Genomic DNA, 23,345 nt, shown 5'->3' with positions numbered 1-23,345 from the left:
CTTGCCTGGACCCTTCCTCCATGAACACTGCCCGACCCACACGAACCCCGCAGCACGACGAGGACACCAGATTCCCTGTTTATTTTGGACACTCTTCCCCTTTGGCCACCTTTTATCGCCTGTTTTATTTGATTTCTGTTAATAAAAGCCTCTCCGAGGCCTGACGCCACGCCCACTGTGTCTGTCTTGTGCTCCTCCCGTCACAATATATATATATATATATATATATATAGAGGTGCATATGCTGTGTGTGTATATATATATATATATGCTGCCTTAATGATAATGTGTTCCATGTATCCAGTGTCAAGGCTTTCTGCTTGCGTATGTCAAAGGTGTCCTCACATTAAAAATGCTTACGTGTCAGCAGGGCCAGTGTCATTCATACTCCCCTCACATTCCAGTTAGACAACAACAGAAACCTAATTTTACCTGCCCTTTTTGATGACAAAATATTCAGGTTTATGTCTCGCTAAAAATGTTGTTGCTGGAAGTTCCTGTTTGCCGCTTTCTAAGCGAGTACCAGTGACTTGCAAAAAAGGATTTGACCAAATATGTGGACCGAAGGAAACTAATTGCTTTAAGTGGTTCCACCTAGCAGTATGGCTCTTCTAACCTTGTCCTACATTGCGATTAGCTTTTAATGTTTCATAATTAGTGATGGCACTGGAGAAGAAGTCAGAAGGCTAAGGGTTGGTTGGGTCTGCCCTTGAGAGCTGCTCTAATGATCAATGGATGGCAATAATTGTACTAGTCATTACTGAATCAAGTGATCTGCAGAATAATGTATTGATTTTTGCTCTTTCTTACTACATAATTTTTCTGTATCACAGTATGCACCATCAGGGGAATAGACTGAAGGGCAAGCAAAATCTGTTTTGAATTTTGGAATGGTCTCATTAGCTTTTAAAATAGAGAAATCAACTTTTTATTTTTTAGAAAACTTTACATTAAGTTGCAAAGCAACTAATAATATGTAGCTTTATCAATCATTAGGCTATTCTGAGTGTGTCCCATTTTTTTCCACGTGTCCCTTTCAAAGTTCTTGCATTACCTCAGAGAAGTTATTTTGTGTAACATGATGTTCAAACCAACCATTTAAAAGTGATGAACCCAACAGTCTGAACCGCAGAACATGAGCTTTACCTCTGAACATTGTGGGCTTGTGGGGCTATTTCATCATTAAATATGTACCATTTGTAACAGTATCCCACAGGCAATAATAGGATGGGGATTTGAACTATGAACATGTCTTTCAATATTTATCAAGCGGCAGATATGAAATATAATTTCATTACACTTTAATAGCGAAAAATGTGGAAAGTTATCCTTATGTTGTCATTTTTTAAACAAAGTAAAGCCACTTAAAAAAAAGCTGGAAAATGTTAATAATATAATAATTGGTATTATTTTGTTGTTATACTGACATTTACTTCTTAAAATTCACAATTATTTACAATTATTATTATCCTTTATTTGAAGGATTCACATTAAGGCAATTAAACAGTAAAGTAAAACATTAAATTAAACCCGACATTGTGAAGTAAAAAGACAGTATTTTCTTGTAAAACATACTCCAGTAAATTAAAACTACAACATTTTTTTTTTACAGTATTTATAGATAGATAGACAGATTGATAGATATTGTTGATTCAGTTGCAAAATATTTGCTAAAGTTGGATTTGCAAGAGCAATTCTTTCTTAGTTGACTATACTATTGATTACCCCTTATTCTTTTTTTATGTCGAGCAGGGCACATCAAAAAACTGCTAATTAGCAATAATCTGTTTGTTAAAAATTCAGAAGAGTGCAGAATTTGGATAAGGAGAAGTTCAGGTTTGAAATACATTATCACAGCTCTTTTTGTCCCTTGAGGTCATTTTGTATTATGACCTTCTTGATTCTGTATTATGCAAAAAATATAGCTTTGATAAAAATGATAAATGATAATAAAGGTAATTTTCATATTTTGTAAAATGTCTACAATGTTTAAAAAAAAATGCTATAATCAGTGAAAAAATTCCACCTCATTTCAGTTGCTTGTTTAAATGTATTACAGTTTTGTCTGGACTGAAATGTGCTAAAATGCCTAAAATATAGGACAACAGAGGAGAACTTATTTTTAAGATGGAATAAATCTTATTAAAGCAAGTGTCCTCAGGATTATGAATCCAAAAGGTGACCACAAGACACCCCGACAATGTCATATGAATGAACATAATAAAATGTCCCATATCATTCACTGCAGTGCAGCTCAAATCAATACCACAGTGCAATTAACCTGACGGGCGGATATGAGGAATCCATTCCGTGTTTTCCAGCTCACTTACTGGGCTAACTGAGATATTCAATTAAGGATTCCTCTTCCCACACTGAAGCGGCTCTCCAGGGCAGATCTTCCGAGCGACCCGCCCTATGTTAGAAATAGGAAAATCCAATAATAACAACACTCCACAAAAAAAAGAAAAAAAAAGAAAAAAGTGTCAACTTTGATCACGCATGCTCCCTTGTCATGCACCTTATACACAACATTTGTTCTAACTTAGAAAGTCGCGGGAAAGCAAGGGAGTAACGTCACAGGTAAGACTGTTTTTGGATGAGCTACAGATCTAACTAGTCAGTTGTAACTATTTGTTTATGACTCCAGTGAGTTTAATTCGACCAGGTGTTGAATTCGATAAAACGGATCACTTGCTTTTGATCCGAGGCTTGCGTTTATAATATAAAGTCATGTTTTGAATAGAACGCGTCACTTGGTGCAGAAGTGAGAAGTGAAACTCTGCGCTCTTGCAATCACCTACATGCGTGACAGACGCGGACCGGTTCAGGGAGCTCGTGCGCTGTTTTCTGCGTGTCTAAAAGTAGATCACAACTTTTTGATCGCTGTAGCCCGATAACCCGGGACTTGCCTGTCCTTATCTGTCCGCTTGTCATACAGTTATTAATGCTTCAAAACACTGAGCTGTGTAACATCTCTCATGTCTTTGACACACAATGTAGCCTATACAGTACAAGCCGGAGTGCTTTTTTTCTTTGATATCATTCTAAGTAATTTAAATATAAGTGTAAAACGAAACAGTTTGACGCTGGAGGTTTTCTAAAAAGCTTTAAATCTACCCTCAACGTGATCGGGCTCCTAACAGGTGTAAGCAACTAGAGTGCAAAGTGAAAGCAGTAGTGAAGTATGTAAGTTACAGAGTGTGTGAGAGAGATATAATAGGCTACTGTATGTATATACATATATAACATATAATAACTGAATTTTTAGACTAATGATGACTTATAAAGGAATTTATTGTTTTGTGCTTCCTTATTTTTTTGTGATATGTTTGTGTTCGTAAATACATATAATAAAGTAATAAATAATGCCAGTACTTTATGACAGGGTTTATAGTCCATTTTTTAAGTTTATATTACTGTATAAACTGTTGCTATAGTTATCTGCACTCGCAAAGGCAATTTTTGTATTTAGAGCACTCTTGATGTGTAGGGCTGAACTTTTTTTGTTTTTGTTAGTTAAACTTTAGAACAATCAGTTGAAATATTTATTATTGATATTTGGAATAATAGCACATTTTAGACCCTGCAATGTGTTTTTATTTTTTTGGTTGGTTTTCCAAGGGGTTTAAATCGTAATTGATAGTTTCCCGTCACGTGACCTGGAGGGCAAAGCATCCATAGAACTGCAGCACAAGACTAAACATTTTATATCTGTTCCAATCCAGAAGTATTTACCTCTCAAAAGAATAAAACAAAGATATGTGAACAAAATGCAAGTTTTGGCCATTAGCAATGCAACCATTTCTTGAACCTAGGAGAGGAGGTCATTCTGACTTTGCTACGACAATCTTGCGCTTCTGAATCAGCTACTGGAAGTATGTTTTGTTATTAGTTTAAGTATTTGCTATTGACTGTTCATATGGCTGTCAGTGGCCTGACAAGCCTTGTTTTGATCCTCCATGTGGGTGCTCCTTTAAGGATGTGACGTCACCTGAAAACTATCAATTGGTTGCAGTCATAGATATTTAGGCTATAACTAGGTGCCCTTTTTGCCGCTGTTTCTATGGGCTACAACCGGTGCATCTGCACTGCAACTGTAGCAATACACTTGTATATGAATATATCTATAGGCTACTGTCAGTAGACTTCAGAAGATGCTTTTGCTAAATTAACACAATACAAAGATGAAGCTGTCTGCTAACAAGGCATTTAAAAGGTGCTTTAGTTTAAAACACAGACCAAGACATTCTTAACCTGTGAAAGCTGCCCACTTTGTGTGTGTACTATTTAGTGCTGTGTGTGTGTACTTGGATGGGTTAAATGCAGAGCACAAATTCTGAGTATGGGACACCATACTAGGCTACACGTCACTTTAATTACGTAGTGAAAGGGGAGGGGCTATCAGACTCCGATTATGAATGACAAAATAACCTTACATAATTTATACTCTGTATGGTCGAGTACATAGTGCATAAGTACATTATGTATAAGTGCATAGTGTATAGTGCGTCATTTGGGCAAAGCTATTGATTTTTATTATGATGGACTACATATAATCCCTTCCAAGTTGGCGGACGAGTCGTTGTGGATCTGTCGAATATGGAATCTAGATACATATCTATGGGTTGCAGTGGCAACACGTTTGGAAAGACAAGCTTGTCACAACTTCACTATAGTTTTTACAGTTAAATCTACAAACTTTTGTAGGTCATTAGAGGACAGCAGCTTGGCAGTTGTTTTCTGTTTTCACTGTCCATTCAGTTTGTCTCAGACATAGGACAAAACTTTACATGTTACACATATTGCTTAAATTAGGCTACTTTAACAATAACAATACCAGTATGTCTACATGTCTGTTTGCTGTGTCGTGTCTGAAAGCAATAGTGTGTAAAAAGATCACTGTCACTTTAAACCCCAGAGTTGGCATATTCTCGCCGGATCTTTCTGCTTTGCTAATTATTGTGTTGTTTTCTGGGCAAATATGTCATATCCATGGCGACCAGGCAGGTTTATTGTCTTTCTCATGCAATGGTTCACATAAGTAATTAATTACTCTCTTTTCTTTCTCCCTCCATGTCTCTAGTAAGCCAATCAGTTGAGGGGAAACATCTCATGTTTAAAATGCCTGTGATATCCAAGAGAAGGTAAATAGAAACCTTGATGTTTAGAATGTTTTTGTGCTTTGAGCTTTTCGTGTGTGATTTCATGTGTGATGTGTGCCCACTGTCTGTGGGTTTATCTGTTATGTGTGTTTGCGTTCTGAAAAATGATACATATTTAATAAGCAATTAATGTGTGAGGTAGCCTTTTTTGTGTGCCTGGGTTTCATTCAAATGACAAGGCTTTGTGTCTGATTATTAGACTAATGAATGTATACACTGTATTATAAAAAGCTTAAACTCAAATTATTAAAGCTTCTTGAAAAGCACTGAATATATTTGAAATCTTCACAGGTTGCGTGTTGGTTATTAATGTGGGAATTGTCAGGGACAAGAGCAGTTTTACAGGTGTTGATCAGTCTCAGGGTCCATCTGCCTTGAATATTTTCTTCTTGTTTGTAATTTGTAACTTTTGACCACTGATAAATTGTGTTTGATTTGCTCTAAAGAGTTTATGCTGTGAATGTTGAATATAACACATTGTGCATGTAACTAGCAGAAGAGAGCATTTTTGCATAGTTTTTTCTATGTCTTTAAAGGAATAGTTCACCCAATATTTATTCCATCCAAGATGTAGATGAGTTTGTTTTTAAATCGGATGAAACTTAGCAGAGGAATTTTGCATTACCTCACTTGCTCACCAGTGAGTGAATGGGTGCCATCAGAATAGGAGCTTAAACAGCTGATAAAAACATCATAATAATCCACACGACTCCAGTTCATCAATTAATGTTTTGGAAAGTGAAAAGCTGTGTGCTTGTGATAAATTCATAATTAAGATTTTTAACTTTAAACATGACTTCTGGGCAAAATATAAAGCCATAATAACACTTCCTCCAGTGGCAAAGTCCATCCCTGTTGTCCTCTTACATCAAAATCTGCCAGCATATTTATTTAGAACTGTTTTTGAACTGGTTTGGCTTGTATATAGTACTTGTTCTATGCTCAGACGAGACTATTTTTTTCAGTGCTGAACGCAATATAATGTATGGAGGATTCATATTTTAATTTTGAAGTTGGATAATGTCATGATGGATTTGTTTCTTAAAAACAAGCAGACATGAGATGTTTTTATCAGCTGTTTGGACTCTCATTCTGATGGCACCCATTCACTGCAGAGGATCCACTGGTGAGCAAGTGATGTAATCCAAATCTGTTCTGTTTACTTGGTTCAGTCAAAAACAAAGATTTATTTGAGGTTTTGCTGATTAACTGCTAGTGTCTAGGAGCTGGTGCTACCTGCTTTTCTTTGTCTCTCTGACCTTGGCTTTGAACTTGTAACCCTTGTGTAAAAATATGCCTTCATGATTCTGTGCTATGCTTGACAGCTCTCGAGATGTGATGCAATTGCTTTTTTACACTACCACTTTATAAATTGCTCGCTGTAATGATTTGGTATCTGTATTCACACTATTGTGATCCTTGTAAAAATGTCTGTTCTCAACACGCAGACATGCATAGGCCACATGTTTAGTCATTATTATTTTTGTTTTAGTGCATTGGAAATGTCCTCTTTGCATGCTTGATCAACCAGTAGGGAAATCTAATATAATTGAGGTTCAAGGTGAATTGCATCCAGAGCATTTCTCCTTGACAGAAAGAGCATGCATACTGTATACTAGAGCAAAAAATAAACAAATCACACTGACAACAGTAATATAGGCTTGATTTTGAAGGCATGGAATAAGTATCGATTGAAGCCCTCACTTCATAGATGAAAATGGCCTTTTTGGTAATTTGTCCTGGGTCCTTTCAATTCAGGAGGAGGCGAGTGAGACAATCGGCAGGGGGGTTGGGGGTGGGGGGAGAGTAAGAGAGAGAGAGAGAGCTAACAACAAGACAGAGAAAGGGACATACTGCCCCTTTCCGAGCTCATTATCATTCTTAGTAAGTCTTAAGGAAAGAAGGAGCCGTGAGTGTAAATGCAAGGTAATCCTAACACTGGCCAAGGTTACTGGGGACAAAGGCACATGCACACCCCTCCCTGCTGGTTGCACTGGGACACAGAAAGAGTCGTACCCCCAGCAGCACTTATAGAGCCCTGCTAGAAGTGCATGAACGATGCTTCTTAAAAACGTTTTGTCTGGCAACTTAGGCTTTAGCTATGAATCTTTAAATTAACTGGTTATAAAAATATTCATAAAACATTTTATTACATCAAATATAATTATATTATATTTTGAAAATATTGTTTAATTACACTGAATCAACCTGACTACATTAGGTTAAGTAATGTTAAAAGGTAGATCATGTATGTATGTTTTTAATTTATTTATTTTACAGATTTTAATTTATTTATTTTAATTAGAATTTCATTGAATTGAGGTTGATCATATTGCAATCAGGGTCAGAAATATATAGGTGCAAAATGAAAGTGACACAATGAAGAAATGCCACAGAAAATCTTTGTGACAATCATCATTCGATTTTTTTAAAGGTATATATTCTAGTTATTATTGTAGATAATTATTCTTATATAATTGATTAAATAAAGCCATTAAATAATGGCACTTACAGTGTTTTTGTTTGGTTTGAAAAAATGTCTTCATGAAAGTAAAAAAAAACTCAATCTATTTCGGTGGTAAAATGTTGTAATATTATTTTTAAAAGATGTATATATTCTAGCTAGTTATGCATTTAAATTAAGACATTTTTCATTAAAGTATGGCACAGTGTTTTTATTTGGTTTTAAAAAATAGCTTCATGAATAAAAAAAAAAATCTAGTTCAGGGGGAAATTATAGCAGCTACATAAAGGTAATTTCTTACAAATGCAATTTGCGACACATTGACAAATATGTATATATTTTTTTAATCATGTTGAATTAATTTTTGTTTTTGCATAAGAGCAGTTTTTACACACAATTGTTAATACTGTACCCTATAGTATTAAACCAGTACTTATGTTTGCAGCGTGTACTTGTTTGCTGTCAGGTATTTATTACAGTACTGAGAGGATTAAATGATTGCATGGACAAAGCTGTGTTTAGCTTACTGGTGAGTTTAGTGCATCGTCTGTCTGTCTTCTTTTGAATGCTTCTGGTTTGGACGTCTCACTGAGCTGTTTGTAGACCCTTAAAATATTATACTCATCATGCAGTGCATGAATATTATAATGAATATAAAAAAGTAAAGCAGTTCTTGATTGACTGAAAAGCTCAGAATGAATATGCATCAGCTAAATGAACAAACTCAACACAGTCAGATCTGTTGAGCAGTGCTGTTGGCCTTTGTCTGTTTCTCAGTCACGTTTTCTCAGATTCCCTCTGTCACCTAAAGATGATTTACCCCCAAACAGATGTTCCGACTCTTACCGTTTTTTATTATTATCTGCCCTTTGAAAGGTTATGAATGAAATGCAAAGCCTCTGTAGCGGTGCCCTCGGCCCATAATTGTCTGTGTTTGTGCCACTGTTATTTTCTGGCTGAGAGATGGAAAATGTTGAGAAAGTGGAGCGCTGAAAGTCTGGGATTGCTGGTTGGTGATACAGCATCGGTCCAGTCCTGGAGGAGCTTCTTTCCTGCTCCACTGCTCCCTGTAGTCTCAACCCCTCCCTGGTCTTGGTTGGGGTTTGTATGGCAACCTGCTCTCATCGCCCCATGGGGCAGCCTGGGAGGCAGAGAGCCATTGCCATGGTGATCGGAGCACAGAACCTCAGCAAAGCAGTCCATTGTGACTGGTGCACGTCGAGGTGAGAGGAACAAAATCTCACATCATCAGGTTTTTTCTTTTTGTTGTTTTTGCCTTTAATGTCCATAGGGGTTTGTTTAGCCTTTGATTCATCTGTGCTGCCGTCTGCTAAACGAGTTGTTTGTGATATCTGTTAATTGCCTCTTTTAAGTCATCTGTTTTGGTGCATTGTAGAAGGTAACGGGAGGAAGTAAAAACAAATGCAAACTGAGTTTGCGTTCAACAATTTAGAAGGATGAGAGAAGCATATTATCATGAGATGGTTATCACCCCTTTACAATAATTTGTTTTTACAAAACTTTATTTTATGTGAATTCTTTTCTTTTTTTCCAATAAGAATGTCCTCAGGTGTTCGGGATGTATTAGTCAAGTACGAATCTTAGATCATAAGTGTATTCCCAACACTCACAAACCAAACTTAGAGTGAGATTCTAGCAAAACTACAGGTTGATTAATTTTACTTGAACTCCCCACTTTAATCTTCTTCTGAATGGGAGTTGAAAAAAAAGTTATTTTAGCACTGAGCATATGAGATTGGTCGTTCTCCACTAGGGGCAGTAAGAACAAATTAAATCCTGCTGTAGGCTGATGCTGGGAGCCCCTCGCAGAACAGCAAAGTGTTTCAGTTACTGAAGAGGAAAAAAAGCTCACTTATTTCGGGAAACCTAAGGTACCGCTGAGATTCAGCTCAAGCTGAACTGATCTAAGACTTATGCAAAGTACCACATAAATCTCTTCTTATTTAAAGGGATAGTCCACCCTAAATGAAACTTCTGTCATCATTTACTCATTATTTGCGTGTCATTAAGGGTGAGTAAATGATGACGGAATTAAAATGCTTTGGGTGAACATCCTTTGATAATGATTTTTTTGCAGAAGTGTGTCATTCTGTACTGGTGGCCATGGCTCACTTTGATAAAGAAATATTTTGTAGTACCTATGTAAGGATTAAAAAAAATATAATAATTTTTTTACATTTATTTAATTTAGAGAGAAGAATAAGGTTTAAATGCAAACATTTAGCAAAAATGTTACAAAAAGTATGCACATCTAACAGCCAAGAAAAAAGAAGCAGCTCAATTAGGTTGAAAAATAACAAGGAAGAAAAAGTTTGCACACCAAAAAGAAAACAAAAACAAACTAAAAAAATGGTGAAAGCATGCTATAAATATTTTTTTCTCATTTTGGAGCTAAATGCACACATTAAATATATATATATATATATATATATATATATATATATGTAATATATAATATATAATATTAATAGTATAAAATTTATCACAATTTATTTTTTATTGTTTGATAAAGTGCTGGATATCTTTTTAAGATTTGTTTTTCTATTTCCTTTTGTTTTTTCCAAAATGATAGTAGAGTGAGAAATAATGATATGTCATATTATTATTGGTAATAATAATAAAAATAAGAATATTTTAATCATTGTTATTATTACTACTACTACTGCTAATTGTCATCATTTATCATTTACTCAAGCTTCAAATTTTTTACATGCGCGCACACACACACACACACACACACACACACATATGCATATATGGAGTTTTCCTTATTTACTTTTATCATTATTGCTCAGCTTTTTTTTTTTTTATAAATGAAAATCAGCTCAGTTATAGAACTCTGAGGGATACATGCTCCAAGCGCTTCTGTGTTGTTGTTAAAGATGATGTTTCTTCAGCTTCCTCTGTGGTGTTGTTTATCATGTGCTGTTGGGTTATTTAGTTTATGTTAATTGATGCGCGTGCAGTAGCACACATACGGTGCGGTGTGACAGGCGGGGCGGGAAGGCCGTGGCCGAGGGACAGGTCAGAAGAAGGGGCTGCAATCAGCACGTCGGAGCAGTAGGAAGGCGCCGGTTTCTCCTCCTTTAACCTCGAGGAGGATCTGGGTTGCATTCTGTGACAGGTTCAGTGTTGAGCCTGGCCTCTGGGGTGGGAAGGGATCGCTGCTTTCCTAAGGTGCAGAGGGACTCAAACACAAAGCACAAAGTCTACCGCCTCTCTGACCTGTGCTGCACTGAGCCAAAGACTTTGTTCTTCTCTGTTCTTCATTAATCATGTGCACTCAAATACATTTTCTCTTGTTGGTTACATAGAGAATACATAGATTAGAAATGGGTTTTCTTAACATTGAACTAAACAGTGAACTCTACTATCTATTGAATCTCCTGCAGTTAACATGCTAAAAGTTATTTACTTTGATTTAATAAAACTAACTGAACTAAAACTAAATAAAAACTAAATTGACTTTATAAGAAATGACAAAAACACAACAAAAGTTGTGATAAATATGATATTTGAAATAGAAATTGAGAGGTAAAAATCAGTGGTGTGAAAAAAATAGTCTTACATTTTCAATGTCCTTGCAGAAATGTGTGATTCATTTATGCAGTGAGCGTAAATAAAACAAAACATCAAATTAAAATACATAATAAGAAGTATTAAGAAGTAATATAAGTATTATTAATTGAAGTATATTTCATTAAATATATTATTTTTTTCAAATAGATATAAAAAAATAATATACATTAAATAAAAAAATATTCAATTACTCATAATTATTAAACAGTGTAATTCTAAATTCAAAGACAATGATTTTGAAGCTGCTTCTTTCTCAAAAGAGAAAATGGATTGTCAGCACTGACGTCTTAGTTTTTACTCTCACCTTCAGAGCTTGGATACTTGGCCTCTTATCTTACGGAACAACCTTATTGACCGATTATTTGTCTGCTTCCTTTTTGTCCTTGACAGAGACCTCAGCGGTTGCCGTCTCAATCAGCTCGTGTGGTAATTCCACTTCAGAATTCCACTTGTCTGCCTGAGTAAATACATTTTTCAGCATTTATTAGTATTTGGCATCGCCAGAAGGAATTCCTTCCTTCTCCTATAGCCACTCCAGTAATTAGCGAATTGATTAGGAGAACGTCAGCACACCTCCTCAGTTCTTATCTCCTAATTCTAGGACAGTATTGCAGTGCCATGGGATGGTGTAAATATTTTAAGGAGAAACCCACAGCGAGCATTATTAATTGCTATGGGGATCTGCAGTTGTCTCCCGTTGAAGATCTTAGACAGTTTTCTAAACTGTGATTAAAGAAAAGTTTTGTACTGTATTATTTAAACATGCTGTGTCCTGTGGGTTTGCAGTGCCACAGAGATCCTCCCTGAGCTTTTGTGTGTGTATATTTTCCCCCTACTTTCTCTCCTCCACTCCCTTCAGATCGATTAGTTTCGATTCACAGGAGCAAAGGAGCTTTGAACATAGTGGTCATTCTGGGATGCATTTTGCAAAATGTGACAAAGACCTCTCTTTTATGTACGAATCCTAATTAAATTTTTACCCCATCCCTAAGCTGCAGACTTGCTAGCAATTTGGCTGCTAATCACATTGAATTTTAAATGGGACTGTTTAAAGATGGCTTTAGATGCTTTCAGGATGGCACACTAGTGCAAATTAAGTCAGAATTGCATGCTGTTTGGAGAGAGGACCAATAAAGCAAAATCCACATCACAATTGTCTTATGCACTTACGTCAACAGACGTCTTACAATATTTGCTTTTCTCATTTAATTAGATGAAAGGAGCACAGGTAAACAATCAGCTGTTTTTCTTTGTAAATGGAGACAGGAAAACCGCTTTTCTTTTAATTATTCTGCCTGTTACGTTATTCCGTCTTGTCCTTACGATTTATGTAATTGGGGAAAATGCGCAATCTAACAAACACTTAGGCTGCTTGATTAGTAAAAGGATTTGGCACCCTATAAACGATTCATCACTTCTAATTTGATAGTAAAGCCTTTGTGAAATGGCAAACTCTTCTAGAAATGCTTGTCAACAAATGTGTTTGTGCGAGAAAAAAAAGGAAAAAATCAACGAAGAAGCTGTCCTCACACATTAGTATACATCATTAAGTTCCTTGTAGCCAATCATATTGCCCATTCACTCAGCATTCCAGAACATATTAGTGACATCTCGTTAGCAGAAAACAGATAACTGAGGGAAAATTTACCAAGCGAGCTTCAATTGTTGTTGTTTTTTTTTCAAGTGGAATGACTGGAAAGAGCAATTCTCTCAAAATGTTTTTTTTGTGCCGGTCCTTCAGTCTATTACATCTTGGGATTCTTTCATTTGCTCTCTATTCCATCTCATTATCACTAGGAAAAGAGAGATCATTATCACGTTTGTGTTAAAAACACACAAAAAAAGTGACCTGTATGATATATTTTAGAAAATCAGAAACCACTAGTTTCTTTTAAGGCTCCTTTTGCTCCCCATTTCTTCTTATCACTGCTAGAAGAAACAATTGAAATATTAAACAGATTGTGGAAACGAACACATTTAAGTGTAATAAACTGCAATAGTGGTCCACCGATATATCGCCAAGGCACATCCGATATTTGAAAAAAACCAAATATCGGATGTGTTCGAGGTGGGACTTTTATTTTGACGGCGCTGAGAAAGGCAGCGCCTGAGTGCGCACAGTGCTCACTCTCTCTCGTTTACTGTCTTTGTTAACAGTTCTCTCTTATACAAATAGAAGTCTGTCTTATAATCAGAAAGAACGGTTAAACAAAGGAATTAATGTATACAAAAAGTATTATAAAACTTTCTCGTTTGCCATCAGCATTAAGAAAATACACATTTATATAATTTAAACAAATCTTTGAATGACTAATGAATATTTAATTTCACAAACCTTGCAAACTTAGTGGAATCCAGCTGTGAGATCTTGTGAAGTGTGTATGTGAATCCAGCATGATCATGTGTTCTCTATGTGACAGTCTGTCCGTGTGGAAAGTTTTTTATACGGGATTTCAAATTATGCTGTGCTTTATGCATTTGCCCACTGTCATATTCATGTCAGTTTCACTGTGTGCTGTATGTAAAATGAGTGTTACCTTGGCTTTATTTGAAAAAGATGATTCCCAATGCACTCAAACTTCCCAGAATACTGAGTGCCCTATTGGTTACAGTGGTTACTTCCTTTTTAATTATACCTTTATTAAATGTTTATTTATTTGTGAAAATGCTTTGTCACTTAAAGTATGTTTATTTTACACATACATTTTTTAATCCATTGTCAAATGATTTCACATTTCTTAAATATGAACAAACAATTATATATATAATAATTATATATATATGTACAGTACAGACCAAAAGTTTGGACACACCTTCTCATTCAAAGAGTTTTCTTTATTTTCATGACTATGAAAATTGTAGATTCACACTGAAGGCATCAAAACTATGAATGAACACATGTGGAATTATATATGGAATTATATACATAACAAAAAAGGGTGAAACAACTGAAAATAATGTCATATTCTAGGTTCTTCAAAGCAGCCACCTTTTGCTTTGATTACTGCTTTGCACACTCTTGGCATTCTCTTGTTCAGGTCCAGTGACTGTGGAGGCCAGGTCATCTGGCGCAGCACCCCATCACTCTCTTTCTTGGCCAAATAGCCCTTGATGCCTTCAGTGTGACTCTACAATTTTCATAGTCATGAAAATAAAGAAAACTCTTTGAATGAGAAGGTGTGTCCAAACTTTTGGTGTGAACTGTATATATATATATTGGCTTTCGCCACCCCCTGCGTTCCAAGATATCGGCATCGGCTGTCAAAAAAACTATATCGGTCAACCACGAAACTGCAATTCTGCATCAAACTTAAAACCTGCGTTGCACCTACGTTACAAGTGAGAATAAAAAAAAGTATCATAGTATCGATAAAACAACACCTTGACAAAGCCAGCTACTGTTTGACTCTGCTATCATTATGAAAAAAAAAAAAGAATGTACAAACACATTTTTGCTGTTTATTTTTGCAACCACACCTCAACATTCTGTACTATTTAACTAGGGCGGAGAATAATATGGGTGGGGAAGTGAATTTTGTCAACTTCAACTATAGTTAAATCAATGGAGATGGTAGAAAAGTTGATTGTTGATTGCCTGTTGATTGTTAGTTTTTAGAACGTCCCATTTGCTTCATGATACAGAAGATGAGAGCAAGTTTTATTGGGGTCTAAACGTCAGAAGCAGCCTCTGCTGTCAGTCTCTTCTAAATCCACATTTCAAACACTCTGTGGGTCATCTTGCTCTTTAGCTGATCTATGTTGACTCTTGTTATAGTGCTATACTGTATGTATGGACACAGACAGGAAAGACATGTGTTTGGCCGTGCTTGAAAATGTAGTTCATTTTCAGCTGGCTGCACCTCCCACTGTTCCTGAGAATTCATTGGTTGCCTTTTGGAGTTGATGTCAATGGCAAAACTCACCATTATTCGTAGTCAGATTTCTTAACTCGCAGTTCTGAATGAGCCCCATTTTGATGTTAGAAAGAAAAAGTTGATGTCCTGAGCAGCACTATCAACAACTTGCAAATATTGTTGCAAGGATTATAGTGCAATGTAACTGATAAATTGATCAAAACGATGAGTGATTGTACCAAAGTGATAATGCAAAACACACCCTACTTTAAACATCCTGTCAACCAGAGCTCCCTGACCCAAGTTCAGGTTCACACGACATGTTTGTTCACAACAGTTTGATAACTGACAATACTACCACTATATTTATTATTTGCACATTTAGCCAATTTGCATCAACTTAAATGAATCATTAGCAGAAGAATTTCAGTGTTTACTCACCTGTATGTAATTCCAAACTGGATGACTTTCTTGTGTGGAACTCAATAGGAAATGCTTTGCATAATGTCCAGGCTGCTCTTTTCCATACAGTAAAAGATTTTTAGCGATTAATGACTTAAATTTCTATCTTTTTCAGAAGACTCAAAATATAGTGAATGAGTTGTGTGAACTACTTTTGTTATGATTTTAACATGCTTTTTGACATTTTATAGAGTATAACAGCGTGGACATTCGTCATAACTTCTCCTGAAAGGTCATACAGGTTTGGAACAAAATGAGAGTGAGTAAATTATGACAAAATGTCATTTTTGGGGGAACTGTCCTTTTAAGTACCTCATTTTAAATGAGTTTTTGCGTTTCAGTCTGTAGACCACAAATTATGGTATTTAAAAGAAAACTTCCATCTGGTCATGCAAATGGTTTTTCACCCTCTATAACAATAGAAAATAATTGTTTGAAAGGCAGTAGACTTTATTGTTTTTAATAAAAACCCCTGACTTGGTGAAAGTTTAATTAATAAGGGGCTTAAATCTCTGGGAAGGGGAGGGAATAGGGTCTTTAAGGGGTACTTATTTTTCCATCTGGGCTATCCTCCAAAAAACTAGTCAATTAGTCTCTTAAGCTGCAGAGACAAAAACGTTATTAGTTCTAGCAAAAAGAATAATGGGTTTAGAAGGTTTTGCTTGAGAGGCAGGCAAAACCCCAAGCTGAATCCTGGGTATTCAGATTTTTTTCATTTTCATATAATCATGAAATACCAAGCAGATTATTATGCATGCAAGTGTTTTTTTCCTCTCTAATAAAAGGCATTTGGGAAGAAGGCCTGTTATGGTTAACAGACACAAAATAAAAGTTCCATAATGGGTGCTCAAGCAATCATTCAGGCGGATACCTTCGCAAAACTATGGCTTTGAAGTTCACAGGATTTTGCTTTGAGAAACACAGAATAACTCCCAAGTAACTCCTTAACAGCCACATAGGATTGTATACAGTCTGACCATTGTCTGTCAATGTTTGTTCAACCTTTTGTTTACTTTGTTGGTTAGCTACCAGTCTATTTAAGGTCTGGGAATCATTCTGAGATGGGATATTATTGAAGTGTAATTCCAAAATAATTGTATTCCCTGCACGATAGCTACATAAATCAACCACACCCTTACCTTCCTACCGTCAGCTGCCCCCAATGCCAGGCACCAGGTAATCCTGTTGGCCCAGTTCCTCACCTGCAAATCCTGGAAAGCTGGGGAAAAAAGTGCTTTTTATGTTCTGCACCCGATTTGAGGTCTTTACCATGATGTATTTCAGCAGATTTTAGCAAGTAGTCTCCGTTTAGTGCTATGTTGGGAATTAAATACGCTTAACCTTCAGCTCGGCTTTGGGAGCCTTAAATGATAAAAAGGTAACCGGAGATCAGTGTTCAGAGACGGCAACCACCTTGCCTTTGAGACTCTTGAGTGATATTTCTCTTGCCTAGGGTGACCGTATAGATTAGAGAAGGATTGCATAACAGTGTCAGCATCTTTGGTGCCCAAAATGTGTCTGGCTTCTGCGCCATGGGCTTTGTTTTTGTCTCAGGAGCATAGAGAGAGGTGATTGGCTACATAGGATCATCAAAGAAATTCATTGTTTCCCCTCCATGGTAAGAAGGTGCTACTCTTCCAAATCGAGTGCCTGCACTTGGTTATTACACTTTAATGGCTTGCTCGCCAAACTAACCATATATTATGGCGTGTGCAGACTCAGATCAAAGAAGATGAATAGGCTATTAATTAGAGTTGCGCAGAGAGGGCACAGGGGAGAGACTACTCATAGCCCTGCAATCAGTGTCAACGGGGTCCTTCTCTCTATGCGCTAGCCAGGCCATTGCCAGGTCAAACGACTTGAAATGAGACTCTCGGAGAGCAAGGCCAGATGGGCAGAGTGGTGCGCCAGGTAGCTTTAAATCGATAATGCAGCTCCAAGCTTAGAGATTTCCCTGACTTTAAAATTGAAAATTATAGATTAAATATTTGACAAGATTTGTGGCGGAAACCATTGTTTGGCTCTCTCGTCTCAGAATTAGCTTTTTATGGCAACTAATTAAAAGACGGTGTAGGAGACGTTCCATCTTGCACTCGTAGTCATGGGATAAATAACTCGGAGAGGAGGATATATGTACCTTTATTAGCTGACATGATCTCGGCAGCATCTGTAGCGGGACGCTGTCTGCTCGTGAGCGACTTTGCGGAGAAGTTGCGCACCATTACTCATGCTGAGTGTTGTCTTTATGGCTTGTTTTGTTGAAATCCTGTTTTTTATTTTTTACTCAAGGTATCTGAATTACAGCCTGTCTATGCAAATGAGGCAGTTTTGACACTCTGTTATTCATGTCATCTCCTTTTTAAACACTTAAGGGACGTAAATTTGCAGTTGACAGGCTGCTCTGAAATTGCCACTAAATATTATTAAATATTTTAACAAGTTCCTTGTAAATATGTCTTAAATGTTTGAACGATGGGCAGCGAGAAAAATGGCCTTGCATCAACTTATTAGAGGCAATAAACAGGACGTGATTTATGGCGATAGTGGAGCAACTTAGGACATGCATTTTTTTTATTTTTCACTTATCCTCATTTCCTCGTTCATCCTGATGCGCTCGGTAAACAGCTAAGCACTGTTTAAAACCCAGTGATTTTTATAAGTCATGGGACATTGGGGTGGGAGATGAGAGAGGCAGCCCATCAGCAAGACAATCACAATGATGGCGTGCCGAACACACTTTTAACATCTTTTGAAGTGCCCTTTATCTTTTACTGTGAAATGTTTTAAATTTTGTGGCGCTGTCCAACATGAAGGATGAGAGTTGTTGAAGACGCCATTGTGTGTTTACGTGTTTATGACTGTAAGTGTTCTGTTATGATTATCAGTATGAAATCACTAATATAATGGAGCACTGCCTGAGATTAGGGGTATGTAGTTGAGTTATATGTCCTCTGTAACAAAACTTTAAGTCTTGCCATGGAATTTTCATGGCTTTCTCATCAATATGTCTGTATGTGATTTTGGGGCAAGATTAGATGCTGCAGTAGTTAATGTTTACTGTGGTTCTATTCTGATGTCTGTCATGAGTAGCCGTCGAATGACTCAGAGGCAGTCTGTTCTGACTGAGAAAAATGGTACAATATGTACAGATATTGAAAAATGCTAATGGTTTTGAAAGAAGTCTAAATGCTGACCAAGGCTGCATTTATTTGATCAAAAGCACAGTAAAACAGTAATATTAAGAAATATTATTACAATTTAAAATAATTGTTTTCTATTTTAATATGTTTTAAAATTTATTCCTGTAATGGCAAAGCTGAATTTTTAGCCATTACTCCAGTCTTCAGTGTCACATGATCATTCTAATATGCTGATTTGGTGCTCAAGAAACGTTTCCTGTTCTAAGTAATGTTGAAAACTGTTGTCCTACTGAATACTTTTGTGGAAACTATGATCAAAGCAACGTTGTTTACTTAAAAATAGATATTTACTTTATAAATATATTTCTTGTCACTTTTGTTCCGTTTAATTACCTCCCTGAATTAAAAAAAAAACTGACTATTGAATCGTAATGTATATGGATATAAACAAGTATTTAAATTCAATTTGCTGTTTAATAGTAAACACCAGCAATGTACTAGCAATGACCCATACGTCCTCTTTTAAAGGTGTGCAGCTGTGAAGTGAAGCTGGAGATTGTGAGTTATTCTTTGAAATGTAACTTGAAATCTTCTTTCCCACATGTTCAGTCTGGGTCACCTTACCACCGCAGCTCTGGGGCCTTTACTTAATTGTCACATCATGCCACTAATTTGTCTTATTAAAAAGTCCAGTAAGCTTCCAGATTCTTAAAATAGCTTAGATGATGACACAATAATGGAAACCAGTACATGGTTTGTGGTCAGTACCAAATATTACAAGCTGGAAACTGGTAGAGGATAAACTGCCTGGGACTTATGTCTGCTATAGCACTTAAGTGGCTGTGTGTTGCTCACTCACAGTCACACTGACCTTGTCCAGTGTTTTGTGGGAGAATGGTTGAAATTTTCCTTCTCTTTGAATCAAATCCGTTTCAGAAATGACTTTATGTAATGCTTCAGGATAAATTATTGACTGAAAGTATACACCATTTTTAGTGAATCCAAAAAAACAAATATTGTTTAAGTTAAATATTTAAGCCTATTTTTTTCCCATTAAAAGCTAATATTTACAGATGATGGAAAATTAGCAGGCAATTGTGCCCAATATATGTGTTTAGCATAAATAATATTTGTTCATTTTCATTATATTTACACACTATTGTTAAAATATGGAAGTCTGTTTCCGCCACGAAAAACGCCAGGCTAGTTGTGACTTTACATCTAGCAATTCTGAGAAAAAAGTCAGAATTGTAAGATATAAACTCGCAATTCTGAGAAGAAAAATCTGAATTGTGAGATATAAAAATAGTAGTCAAAATTGTGAAATACAAATTCACAGTCACTTGTGAGATGTAAACTCAGAATTATGAGAATGAAGTCATTTTGTCAATTCTGTCAAGTCAATTCTGGGTTTATATCTAAATTGTGAGATAAGAGGTGTGTGCACTTCATTGTACAAAAAGTTTTCTTGCAATGAACAAACAAATATGTAAATATACTAAAATACATGCAAAATAGAAGCACTAGTGTTCTCAGAGTGCTGGACACCACTATCTCACCAACATCTACTACATAATGCAACCGTCCCTCTCCAGCAGAGAGCATTTGTTTTGCCAATATTTTCCCATGTCACATTGATCTAAAGCTGATTCCATGGCATTAACAGTGTGGTTGTCTGACAGGTTGGTCCCATAGGGTGGCAGTTGTATTTCTTAAACTGACCCCTCTATGTGCAGAGCTATCCCGTGCTGTCCGTGTACATCAGTCTTTCCAGCCACAGAGAGGTGACGGCTGCCTTGTCAGCAGAGAAGCGTCTTCTCACTCCAAGCCCTCTTCAAGTTTTTGTCGACTTGGCAGAATACGAGTGTCCCTCATCTTCCTGGCCAAACCTTGCCCCCAGCTTGTGTTCCTGGTCTATAGACTTAAACAGTGATGACTCATGCCACACCAAGTGCACCTCGGGGGTAGACAATAAGAAATGAGGGGGAGGGATTTAATGTTGGTTTAGGGTGGGCTTCGGGATGCAGGACCAAATGCTCGGCCAGCTTTCGCCTTGGCTCATTCGATTAGCCTGTCTCATGCTCAGGAAGTGCTGAAAGGCGCAGGCGATTGTATCAGTACGAGCACCGCTGTCCGTAGATCTGGAGACAGCTGCCGGTCCTTCCGCCCAAATGCCAAAGTGGTCTTCAATTCAGTTAGAGCAGCACTGCCGTATCTGCCTGAGGTCTTTATTAGCAGGGTTAAGCATGAGGAGCCTTGTGTTGGTATTTCTGTGTTAGCTCGTGTGCTCCGTACATTAATTTTTGAAATCATTTATTTTTCTGGCACCACCATATGGTGCACCAACTTGTGTGTGTTAGTGTTAATTTCGTCACCTATTTTTAATTTAGTCTTAGTCTTGTGCCAAATGTCCTTGTTAGTTTTAGTCATATTTAGTCATTCACATATCTTTTTTTGTCAGTCAAGTTTTAGTCGACTAAAAGTCTCGTCATTTTAGTCTAGTTTTAGTCAAAAGAAAACTCAAGGTATCTTAGTCGACTAAAAGTCTTTTAATTTTAGTCTAGTTTTAGTCAAAAATGTTTAGTGTTTTTTTTTTAAATAACACATTATTACTGATAAACATTTCAGTAAAAAAAGTGTTTCACATATCTCAAACATTGGTTAAATGTCATAATTACCTAACAAAATACACTTGTTGAATGATTTTTGTTGGATGCAAATGTTAAATGTGTCTGGTTTTCAAATTCTGATTTAGGAGACACATTCACAAATGATTAACCTGATCACTTTTTGTTACTTTATTGATACTGCTTTTAATCGTAATGCAAAGACCGGTCATCGGGACATAAGCTGTCATATACAATAAAAGAGCCTGCGCAGCAACAGGAATTATAATTTAACAGTCCACCTAGACGGTGGACTTGCGCTCAGGAATTTTTTTTTATTTTGTATTTTTTGAGCGGCGTGTGGACAAATTCTTTTTACGCACACACTATTTTATTTCTTGATAACAGACCGCTGCTAACTATAACACACAAATATCGAGCCTCTTCCTTCGACCTAGCATGTCGTCGGCGCTCGCTCATCACTCATGTTCGCTTTGGGTGTTGTGCGTTCAGCAGTTTTGTGTTGCAGCCACAGGCTGCAAGTAGGACCCCTGTTTCACACCGCATGCGTGAGCGGTGCGCGAGCAGCGCGTCCGCGCAACTACATCGTCACTGCAGCAGGAGACTCTCGCGAGTATTCACACTGGAAGCATATAAGTACAGCATCACAGCAGCGGCTGCAAAGCGTGTTCGGCAGAAAATATAACCATTTCAAACAATGTGTATAATTCTTTCAACATTTGTTTCTATAACAATACACTATACTTTCACCCAAAACGATGAATTAAAAAGTTTAAATGGGTAAATACATATTTGTTGTACTTAATTTTCTTTTCTGGCATAATTGTTAAAACACTAGACATTGTCGTTGTTGTTAAAACTCTTGACATGCTTATTCTGTGCATTTTGAACAAGTTTTGTGTAAAATCATATTTATTTTTCCATCAAAAGTTTGCTTTCTCTTTAATTGAGCGTGAGCAGCACAGCAAAAATAGACCGGACGCCGAAACCCCCGCTTCACTGCTGTTCACGCGACGCTCCTGCTTGACGCTCACGCGCTGCTCCTGGTCCCGGTGTGAATGCACTCATTGATTAACATGGACGCCGAAAGAAATACGCGCTGCTCGCGCGCCGCTCACGCTTGCGGTGTGAAACAGGGGTGAGACCTGTAACTTGAGCAACAGCGGGAAGCCGCAAACTCGTTCTGAATTTTTAAAGGCGTAACAGTTGATGAAAAAGCAGAGACGATTGTAGACGAAAATGAAGAGAGATTTTATCTTAGTTTTTATTTTATGCAAAACATTTTCGTCTCGTCTTTTTTCGTCAACAATAATGCATGTTAATTTAGTCTTAGTCAGCGTTTTTGGACAGTGGTGCAGTCTTGTCATCGTCTCGTCTTAGTCATGAAAAAAAAAGGTTGTTGACGAACATATTTCGTCTCGTCTCGTCTGACGAAATTAACACTAGTGTGTGTCTTCAATTGCAGTTTGCATTTACATTTTTAGATTTTCAGTTTATATTACATAAATAAAGTTTTATATAAATAAGTGTTCTAATCACATACATGAGGCTTTTAGAACAAGAACACCCCTTACCATGGCTTTGAGAGGCTTATTGCTTTAATATAAAACACAAAAGAGCAACCACATATACATTTACAAAGAGCAACATCAATTTTGCACCGTTGGTTGAATGAGTGAGTGCAGAAGATCTCTCTTGATGTGAATCTGATGGGAGGGGGACGAAGGCAAATGGCTTGGGAAGGCTCTGGAAAAATGGGGTCCTGATCTTCTCAGAAATGCCACAATAAATCGCAGTGCCTCCCTATGCACGGATGATTAAATGTGCTCCTCAACTGCCCTGATTTGTGGGGGCACCTTGCCGATTTTATTTGCCACTGTTAACATTTTCATTCCTGCATTATGCATGCCACTCTGGGACCAGGAAGTGCTACAAACAAATGGCCTGAGGGATGTGCATAAACAGGAGCTGCCTCCAGAGCAAAAACTGGCAAAGAGACGGAGAAACGGAGAAAACAAAACATTCTTTTTGTGCTC

The 23,345-nt window shown here is 36.9% G+C and overlaps 1 protein-coding gene across 1 annotated transcript in view; it reads left to right on the top strand.

The window, feature by feature from the left end:
• Positions 1 to 2,386: 2,386 nt before the first annotated feature.
• Positions 2,387 to 23,345, top strand: part of casz1 (castor zinc finger 1) — a 198,757-nt gene continuing 177,798 nt past the window's right edge. Inside the window, exons 1-2 of the mRNA XM_059541317.1 lie at positions 2,387 to 2,580; positions 5,084 to 5,144. The gene's annotated coding sequence lies outside the window, so the exon portion shown is untranslated. The remainder of the gene's footprint in view (positions 2,581 to 5,083; positions 5,145 to 23,345) is intronic.

The sequence above is a fragment of the Carassius carassius genome, chromosome 46 (assembly GCF_963082965.1).
Source record: "Carassius carassius chromosome 46, fCarCar2.1, whole genome shotgun sequence".
Taxonomy (NCBI): domain Eukaryota; kingdom Metazoa; phylum Chordata; class Actinopteri; order Cypriniformes; family Cyprinidae; genus Carassius; species Carassius carassius.
Note: the sequence above shows the minus strand (reverse complement) of the source record. Positions and strands in the feature narration are given on the sequence as shown.